We start from the raw sequence: 10,536 nt of genomic DNA on the forward strand, positions 1-10,536 counted from the left end.
TTACACCCTCCCCCTTTGACCCAGCATGAGCCCCTTCATGCGTCACGCTGTGGTCTACAGATGAACTCTCATAGTCACCTATTGTATAAAGTGCTTGGTTAAGGAAATTAAGGGATTTCCCAACTCAGGATAATGGAAGCGCCCTGGTGGTCGACGTGTCCTTTCCGACTTACGAACATGGTCATTTTTTTCTGCACTTTCAACAGTTTCCTTATGCTCCAGAGCTACCTCAGGGGTTTGTGGGTTCAGATCAATGGTTTCCATAGCTATAGGAGCCTCTACCTCAATGGACGGTACATCAATGCTGTCTTTGGCCACAGCTGATTTTTGATTAGTCATAGTTGGTAAAGCTACATCGTCTTCAGTAGGGAGTTGCTCAGCCACAACATCTGGCTCCTCTCCTTCAGCTACTTCAGGAGGTACCCCTACAGGCTCTGCAGGCAGCAAAGGGGAGCTGCCTCTGCAAGGCTCATCCTGAGGCTGAGGGTTTACACAGTCTGCTGGCATAGCCGGTATACAACTACCCTCCGATACTGTTTTTTCTGTTTGCTGTCGTCTCTTCGGGATTTCAAACACCTGAACCAACTTTCCAGGAATGACAGAAGACTGCCTAGGATAGACAGGTGAGTCATCTTCAGATTCTGATTGCTCCTCCAGTAACAGAGGCTGACTGCGCCTCGTTCTTGGCCTGCAACTCTTTGGCTTGACCTGGTCAACTTCCTCAGCTTCAGATAAGTCACCACAAGGGAGTAAGAGATCCCTGTGAAGAGTTCGAATAGGACCATCTCCATTCATAGCCTGTACAACATACACAGGTAGGTCTACCATCTTTTCCACCACTCTGTACATGGTTGACTCCCACTTATCTGCAAGTTTGTGTTTATTCCGAAGTCGCAGGTTCTGCACTAGCACTTGATCACCTTTCTCCAAGGTTGACTCCCTGACAGTTTTGTCAAAACGGCGTTTATTCCGTTCAGCAACCTTTTGAGAGTTTTTGGCAGCGATCTGATAGCTCTCTTGAAGGCGAGCCTTCAGAGCTCTCACATACTGAGAGTGAGATGTAGGAGAGCCATCTTTAACTGGCAGGCAGAATGCAATATCCACGGGAAGCCTCGGCTGGCGACCAAACATTAACTCATATGGGCTAAACCCGGTGGTCTCGTTCTTGGTGCAATTATAGGCATGAGTTAGTGGTTTCACATAATCGCGCCAATGAGTTTTCTCTTTGTCTCGTAGAGTTCCTAACATGCCAAGAAGAGTTCGGTTGAACCGTTCAACTGGGTTTCCCCGTGGATGATAAGGACTGGTGCGCACCTTCGTGATACCAGCTAGGGCACAGAGCTCTTTAATGAGTTGGGACTCAAAATCCCTGCCCTGATCACTAAGCAGGCGCTCAGGAAAACCATAATGCACCAGAAACTGCTCCCAAAGACACTTCGCAACTGTTGTAGCCTTTTGGTCTTTTGTTGGCATGGCAACAGCATATTTGGTGAAATGATCAGTTATAACCAGAATGTCTTTGGTGTTGTGACTGTCAGGCTCCAAGGATAAATAGTCCATGCATACCAGTTCCATGGGACGGGTTGTTTGAATACTCACAAGAGGTGCTGCTCTTTCAGGAAGGGTCTTCCTTCTAACACAACGTCCGCAAGACTTAATCTTTCTCTCTACATCAGTTGCCATTTTAGGCCAATAAAATCTTGACCTAACCAAGTCGAGGGTTCTTTCCAAACCCATATGCCCCATGTCGTCATGAAGGCAAGTGAGAATGGTGGACCTTAAAGACTCAGGGACGACAAGCTGAAAGGTGACATTTTCACCTGATTTGCGGGTTCTGTAGAGGAGACCATTTTTCAGTTCCAACCGTTTCCACTCTTTGAGCATTAGTTTAAGCTCTAAGGATGCAGAGTTAGGATTGGAATTTGCTTCACCTCCATTTTCTAACATGTTGACCACATACCCAATAATTGGGTCAGACCTCTGATGTTGTTGGAGTTCTACTTCACTATAGGTAGGTATGACAGAACAACCTAATGTTCCATCATCTGCGTAGACGTCTGGCACCGCATCGGTGTGTAGCTTGCTCATAGGGGGTCATATGATTGTTGGGCTTTTCTCTGTATCTATGAAGCGCCTTGAGGCGACATTTGTTGTGATTTGGCGCTATATAAATAAAATTGAATTGAATTGAATTGAATTGAATAGAGCAAGGGACTCTACCAAAGTGATAGAAGGTAGGCTATTGTCAGATTCACTTAAGAGATGACGGTGGCACAAGACACTGAATGTGTCAGCTGTCACATCTTGTCTGTTGGGAGATGAAGAGAGATGATGGGAAGCGAATTGTTTCATTCGCTCTTTTTCTTCAAGAGAAGCATAGTCATCATCCACAGTATCATGTGGCCGCCTAGAGAGGCCATCTGCATCTTGATTGCTCTTACCAGCACGATACTTAATATTAAAGTCGAAGGTGGAGAGAGCGGCCAACCAGCGATAGCTGGCAGCATCAAGCTTGGCTGACTTCAAAACATAGGTCAATGGGTTGTTGTCCGTTAAAACCGTGAATGTGTTCCCGTAGAGATAATCTTGGAACTTCTCTACAATGGACCACTTTAATGCAAGAAATTCCAGTTTATGAGCTGGATACCGCTTTTCACTGGGTGAAAGTCCTCTACTTGTGTAGGCAATAACCCTCACTTCACCATCCTGTTCTTGATACAAGGCTGCCCCTAGCCCAGAGGTGCTCGCATCAGTATGAAGGATGTATGGTAATTTTGGGTTAGCATATCCAAGCACTGGAGCTGACGTCAGTTTCTCTATGATTACCTCAAAAGCTTCCTGACAAGCAGGGGTCCAACGGCTGGAAAGAGGCTCTTTAGGGTTCAAGTATCCACTAGGACCGGGTGTCACCTTTCTGCCCTTCCTGTATGGTGGGTAGCCTTTGGTAAGATCATTCAGGGGTTTGACAATTTTTGAATAGTCCTTCACAAACCGTCGATAGTACCCTGCAAAGCCTAGGAAAGACTTGAGGTCACTGAGCGTCTGGGGTCTTGGCCAGGTTTTGAGAGCTCTGACCTTCTCAGGATCGGTCTCTACACCTTTGGTAGACACGATGTGTCCTAGGTATCGCACTGAACTTTGGAAAAAGGAGCACTTTTTGGGAGAAAGTTTCAACCCATATTCTCTCAGTTGCTGAAGGACACGTAGAAGCCTGGTTTCATGTTCCTCCAAAGTGCTGGAGAACACGATGATGTCATCTATGAACACCAGAACTTCTTTCAGATTGAGGCTGCCCATACACCGTTCCATTAAGCGCTGGAAGGTGCTGGGAGCGTTGGTGATCCCCTGGGGCATACGGTTAAACTCGTAAAATCCCAAAGGGCACACAAAAGCTGTCTTGGGCTTATCACATTCCTCCATCTCAATCTGGTAATAACCAGACTTGAGATCCATTACTGAAAACCATTTGGACCCAGCAAGGGCTGAGAAAGCCTCTTCAAGATTTGGAAGTGCGTACGCATCTCGTATTGTTAACGCATTGAGCTTACGATAATCAATACAAAGACGGACCTCTCCATTCTTCTTTTTAACCACCACAATCGGTGAAGCATAAAGGGACTCTGATTCACGGATTACTCCTGCATCAAGGAGTGCTTGTAAGTGTTTCCTCACAGCTTCATAATCATTTGGGTGGATTGGCCTGGACTTTTGCTTAAAGGGTGCTTCGTCCTTTAAGTTTATGTGATGTTTCACTTTAGATACATGTCCAAGATCCAAATCATGCTGGGCAAAAACTTCAGCATAGGCACTTAGACGCTGGGTAACCCTCTCTTTCCACTCCTGCGGGAGGGGAGAATTGCCAAAGTCAAATGTCAAATCTGGGTGAGCAGGTTCATCAACTGGCTGTGCAGTAACATTACAACATTTCACAGTGTCATCATTTTTGGTTGAAATGGGTGATTCGTCATATATCTTTGCAGGACTATGGAGCTCTGCAATGACACACCTAGAAGGCAGTGTTATGTCATGCTCAGTTTCATTTCTCACCCATATAGGTAACCTATGAGGATGCTGCTTGGGCAAAGTGACAAGACAGCACTCCACAAAAATTCCCCCTGGTAAGGTGGATGTTGTTGGCTGCTCTACAATGGCACATTCACCAACACTGCTGGATCTGACACAGCCTTCAAGGAGGACTCTCCCTTGAGCTGGTACTACATGTTGCACCTTGCCCTTAAGAGTTACAAAGCCATCGTTTCCGGCTAGGTTTATCTCTCTCCTGACCTTGAGTGTACGGAGGATCTGCCTGTAGCCATAGACTGGCGACAAATCATTGGGATCTTTACCTTGACAATATTCGTCATACAGAACATCAAGTGCATTTGTCCCAATCAGCACAGGCAGGTCACAGTTAGAGCGTAGGTCAGGTACTACTAAAGCAAGGCTAGAAACCTCAGGCTCAGTTTCAATAAAGCTTTTTGGAAATTTAAGGCTGATGGGTATGTATCCCAAGTAAGGAACATTTTGGCCACTAGCAGCCTCAACATCCAGGCCACTGATAGGCTGAATGGGATGTTCTGAAAGATTGGTGTTGTAAAATGAAGCGGATACTGTGGTCACTTGAGACCCAGTGTCAAGGAGACAACTGCAATTGACTCCCGACACGGTAACATTTGCTGTACATTTCTGTCCTACAAGTCCCTTGGGTAACCTAATCTGGGGTCGTGCTGCACGAGAGAGAGAAGATGCTTTGCTCTGAGGTTCCGGTTTGGGACGTTCATGATTACTTTCAGTTCCTGGTAGTCCCTCCCCAGAAACTGATTTTAGTTTAAAGCTGACATATTTTGTTCCTCCCAGACTTGTAGGTTTTGGTTGAACTCCTTACGTTTCATTTCAACTAGTTCAGGGTTTGGTTCATTGCTGCAACAGGGAGCAATATGACCATCCTCGCCGCACCTGAAGCAGTACCATGGGCGTGGCTTCTTAGTGAGCTTAGTCTCGCTTGGGTCAGATTTCTCTTTAGGAAGAATCTTAAACTTAGGTTTGGTTTTCTTATTTGGCTTGTCAGAGTTCTGGCTTGAACTGTCAATAGCTGATGCTTTTAGTGAAGCCACTTGGGCTTGTAGCTTTGCAAGTTTCCTTTCTAACTTATGTGCATCAAAAGGCACTAGCCTATCATTAACAGCTGATACGTCTGTATCATCAGTGACATACTCTCCTACTTCAAGGGAGTTCAAATGTGCCTTAGGCTTAGAAATGCCTAAGTGCTGTTTCATTCGGCTGGACTTTGCCGCTTGCCGGTCCTCCTCAGTACGTAGCATGAGGAGCAACTCTGGAAATGAAGGTGGCTTGTCCTTCTTCTGCTCAAGCTGCAAGGTTGTGATCAAGCTGTTGTTCCAGCAACCTCTACAAAACTGTTTAAGCAGTTGGCGATCTGAATCATTTGTAGTGATGCCACCTCTTTTAATGACTTTACTCAGGGTTATCTGCAACCGCTGTAAATAGGCAGAAGGCTTTTCACCTGAGTTCTGGTTTGTGCTCAGGAATTTGGCAAAAAGCTCATCCCCATCATCAACAGTACCATACGCTGAGTCGAGAAGGCTGAGATAGTCATGGGGAGAAGCGTTAGGACCAAGGTGCTTTACAATGTTAGCAGCTGGTGGAAGAAGGCTCTCAACTATTTTCCTTACCATATGTTTGTCAGATATGGTACAATCTGTGAGGTGGAATTCAACATTGTTGCGCCACGTATCATAATCAGCTTCGAAAGTAGAGCAAGGGGTTTTCCCCGAGAAGGGCCTGAGCTTTGCATGACCTTGAGAAGGCATTTCATTGTTCTTAATGACATGCTCAACTACTACTCTCTGTACTTCAGGTGTAGTGAGATGTTCAGGTGGTAAGTAGATAGTGGTTTTTCTGTGCGAGGCAGTCACTTCTACACTTGGAGAGGATGAGTGAGAGTCATGCTCAGGCAAGTGGGTTAAATCACTAACAGGACTTTGATGCTCTATGATGGCTGGTTCATCTTGGTCTGTGTCACTAGTGAGCTGTAGATTCTGATTAGGCACTGTTACATTTGGTCCAACTGTGGGGTTACTCTCAGTGGACTTCTTCATTCTGGCCAGCTCATCTAGCAAAACCTTCTCAAAATCTGCACCACTCAGTTTAGCAAGCCCTTTCAGTTCAGTTAGGTAAGAATGGGTTAAACATGAACCCCTGTCTGCAGCATACAGCGCAGACAGAAGCTGGATATGATGGACAACACTTGGGTTACGGCTTTGTCTTTTGCAAGGCAAGCTATCCTTAAGGAACTGGACTGGTTCACCTGATTGGAACTCCACAATGGCTGTGTTTTTAAACTGTGCCTCTGTGCTAGTTACTTTGATTACTCTTCCAATAGAACCAAACTGCCCTAAGTAATCAATAACCTCATTGTCAACCTCATCACCTGTTAACCCTCCTACTAGGACAGAGTTAGGTACTTTGACACTTTCACTTTGGATTACATCCATGTTGTCTTATTGCTCCAACCCAGAATGTCATGGACAAATGTAATGATTTGACCCAAGAGGCATGAAAGCACCAGTTGCTCAACTTCCAAAAATAAAAGGAATTAAACCTCCTGGCTGGCTCGCCACGTTTTGTGTAGCGCCTCTACTCAGGACCAGTACACTCTCACTTCAAATAGAGACCCTAGACATCTTACTAGGTTCAGAAGGAGGTTTTGTTTTGGAGACTCACAAAAGGAGTTGGCTTGGAAGTGAATAACTGGGACCTTTATTGCCTCAGTACCATTTATATACATATACAACACAAAAACCCAAATTGCACACTAATAGTGCATTTTAAAGGTGAATACATGTAAAACAAAACAAAATAAAGACATTTAAATGGAAGATTTATACTGAACCGTATCAGAGCTCTTTGGAATGAATGAAACAGATTAAAGTGTTCCCGTTGTGAAGTCTGAATTGTCCAGTCTGAATTGTCCTTTAAAGTCGTTGAAAACCCAAACAGGTTTACTGTAGGGGAATTGTCAGTGTACAAACCCTATTATCCGGGTAGGAAAAGTAGTGCATAGGGCTTATCTGAAATCCAGGGTTGCTTGAATCAGTTTCTCAGACAAATCCCACAATCCGATCGCATGGCTGGCCACACCATTTCACGATCATCCAGGATCTCATTTGGGCTGTTCTCGCCGTCAGTGGTTCTCCAGAATTCTTCTAGTAGTTCAAAAAACCAATCTACACAAACAGTGCAGAACAATCAATTTCTTTCCCATTTTGTGTTCTTAACATGAGCTCATTAACTTCTTTTCCAAATGTATTAATCACAAATGGCATTCCCTTTAGCTTTACCAAGTTACAAGAGTTACAGTAACTTGTTTGTACCAGTATAAACAATTTTATCAAAATATCACAACAAAGAACATCAGCAGCTTAAACAGTAATGTAAACAGTCATAGCAATGAAAATGACATTCATCCTTAAGGCTTACAAGCAAATTTAACTTAATTCAGTGCAAATACTATTAAACTTGAAATATGCTCATATCTATTAAGACATAACCATTCTAATATAAACAGAGCTAATGCTTCTACTTGAATACGTCCCCGATCGGAATATGGCTTCGGTGGGGTGGCTAACAGCTATTAGCAGCTAGCATCGCATCTAGCATCGGCATCGTTTAGCTCAAAGCATTCAACACTTATAACACACTGTAAAGAACAACAGGAGAAGTAAAACAACACGCCAGATTCTCATAGCTCCCGATTGGTTTTTGTTCAAAGGTTTCTGAGCTGAATCGGCTAGTAAAATACATTATCTAACTTAACAGGTAGCTAACAAAAGCACGTGACTCACCGGGATTTCCAGACACAAATAACTTGACAGACGTTACTCTCTATGTGGTCAGAGTTCGGGGCCTAATAAAAGAGTACCTTATTAGCATTTATACATAAAACAATCTGGTCTCATTAACCGGGTTGCAGTATTGCATACCAAGATACTTTTTCCATGCGCTCCGACACGTACTTGACCGCCATCAGAGGGAAAATCTCACAGGAAAAGACAGGTAATACTTCCTGAGCACTAGACGCAAGGTTGTCAAAACACAAGACTGCATCACAGCACCCCCTTGTTTTTGTGTTTTTATCTGTTGTACAGTGTCCTTGGGTGCTTTGAAAGGCGCTATTTTTAAATAAAATGTATTATTATCATTATTATTATTATTATTATTATTGTTATAATTACACAAAATGTGTTCTAAACCCCCAAACTGCTCCTTTTATACCTGACTTTTAGGACCTCCAAGCCTGTAGTTGTGTTCATTATCAGTTAGAGCCCCTCCTCATTCTTTTCTTCTTCTTCTTTGGTGCAATCCTATAAATACAGAGTACCCCTTTTGCCTCTCCCCTTTTCTACAATTCCCCTGTGGAAGAGGTGGGTGTCATTTCTTTCCAACACTTTAAAACACACATATAATGCATATTTAGCCACCTGGATGTTTCTGATTGCAATTTTAGTTCAATTATTGTCATTATTAAGCCTGTTTGTTAGATGTTATAAGTGTGTAGTATGTGTGTATCATAAATGTGTTTTAGGCGCCATAAATGCTAGCATGAATATATACTCCTTGCTAGCTTGGAAGTTGTGGTGGGTGGAGCTAACCCTCTTCCCCACTGTTTGTATTTGGTCGTAGGAGCTGGAGTGGGTAAATTATTTACTTGGAGGCCTTTCTTTCTTTTACCTTTTTTATCAGGTATGTCAGATTTCATGTTGTTGTTTTATCTTATGTCAAATATGTTACGTGTAAATGCATACTTTATGTTCAATGTAAAAATAAATACCAGCCCATTTTCTACAATTCCCCTGTGGGGGAGGAGCTGGAGCGGGCAAATTATTTACTTGGAGGTCTTTCTTTCTTTTACCTTTTTTATCAGGTATGTCAGATTTCATGTTGTTGTTTTATCTTATGTCAAATATGTTACGTGTAAATGCATACTTTATGTTCAATGTAAAAATAAATACCAGCCCCTTTTCTACAATTCCCCTGTGGGAGAGTGGCTGGAGCGGGCAAATTATTTACTTGGAGGTCTTTCTTTCTTTTACCTTTTTTATCAGACACAACGCAGAATCACACCGGTTACATAAGGTCAGCTATTGTATTTGTCACGGTTCTGGGTCGGTTCGACCCAGCATTTTGAGTTTATTATGTTTTGGTTTATCTCTTGAATGATCGTTGTGTTACCTTTGTGATTTGTTGGTTACTATTTGAGTTCCATGTTTCTGTTTACTCGTGGTTAAGGATTTGTGTTCTCATGTTTTGTGTGAGTTTAGTTCTGTGTCCTGTCTGCGTCCTCGTGTAGTGATCTCTTGTTTCCTGTTTTATTGTGAAGGTCTGTGTCTCATGTGAATGTGTTCAGTTTTACCTCTCGTCTCGTTAATTACTCCTACCTGTGTGTAATCCCCCTGTGTTTCTCTGAGTGTATTTAAGTCGTGTCCTCTGTCATTGTAGTTGCTGGTCCGTCTGTGTGTCCACCATGTTTCATTCGTGTGTTCCCTGCCGTCATCATCATGTACCATCGTCTTCCTTCCTTTATGTCCAGGTTCATGTTCTTGTTCATGCTCAGTAGTTTAGTTGTCCCAGTATAGTTTAGTTCTCCGTTTTGCCGTTTGCCTATCTATATTTCGTGTTCAATAAATCACCTTCACACCTTCACTACTGCCTGCGTTTGGATCCTCCTTTACCTTTTCCACACGGCTCTTCTCACTCGCCGTGACAGTATTATTATATTTTAAAGGCTTTAAAACCAAATAAACGCTGAACGTACAAACATCGCTAATGGCAAATAACTTTGCCGACATGTGACCAACAGTAATGTTTTAATGTCCCTCATTATTAAACATTTTCACATAAATAAGTGACATAATATTCAGTACTTACTTTTAACAGTTTACTCTTCGGCGGCTCTGCTTCTGCCGTCTGCGGCAGAATTATCCACACCCACCACCGCGCTATGAAGTCTGGGATATGTTGGGCCACGAAGTCTACACCGCCACATCCTTAAAATTCAGGGAAATGAAGGACGCATTTGAGGGCCGCATTTCGAGCAACCTTTGAATTGGGACAGCCTTCGTCGCGTCGCTGTGACGTAATCGGCCTTAAAATGCGGCCTTTAAGGCTGCAGACCCTGAATTGGGATACAGCCTCTGAGTCCAGCTTTGCAACTCCAGCCAGGTCACATGACACAGGGGTGTGCTCTGATGTCAGCAGGCAGGTCAGTGGAGCCCTCTGGTGATGGATATATGGCAGTGAAACAGGGGGAGGCCTGAGAACAGACAGCAGGCTTAACTAGCAGGACAAAGTAGCATGTAGTACTTGAAGGAGTCATCACAGCCAGTTCTCAGGAAAATGGAACATCACATAAATATTTCTCTTCTTTGATTTTCATCAATGTATTTCCTTTGATATATTTTCTGTCAATACTTCTGCCTGATTAGAAGCTCATAGGCAGTTCCTGTCACTCTACAATAA

General features: G+C 43.4%; 1 long non-coding RNA gene across 1 annotated transcript; it reads right to left on the reverse strand.

The window, feature by feature from the left end:
• Positions 1-7,033: 7,033 nt before the first annotated feature.
• Positions 7,034-8,055, reverse strand: LOC148094589 (uncharacterized). Its single transcript, XR_015718457.1, has 3 exons — positions 8,001-8,055; positions 7,863-7,924; positions 7,034-7,244 (listed from the first exon to the last, which is right to left on the reverse strand). It is a non-coding gene; the product is annotated as an uncharacterized LOC148094589 (long non-coding RNA).
• Between the last annotated feature and the right edge of the window lie 2,481 nt (positions 8,056-10,536).

Source organism: Neolamprologus brichardi, unplaced genomic scaffold, assembly GCF_056152115.1.
Source record: "Neolamprologus brichardi isolate AB-2024 unplaced genomic scaffold, ASM5615211v1 NODE_ptg000033l+_length_6344489_cov_1, whole genome shotgun sequence".
In the NCBI taxonomy this organism is placed as follows: domain Eukaryota; kingdom Metazoa; phylum Chordata; class Actinopteri; order Cichliformes; family Cichlidae; genus Neolamprologus; species Neolamprologus brichardi.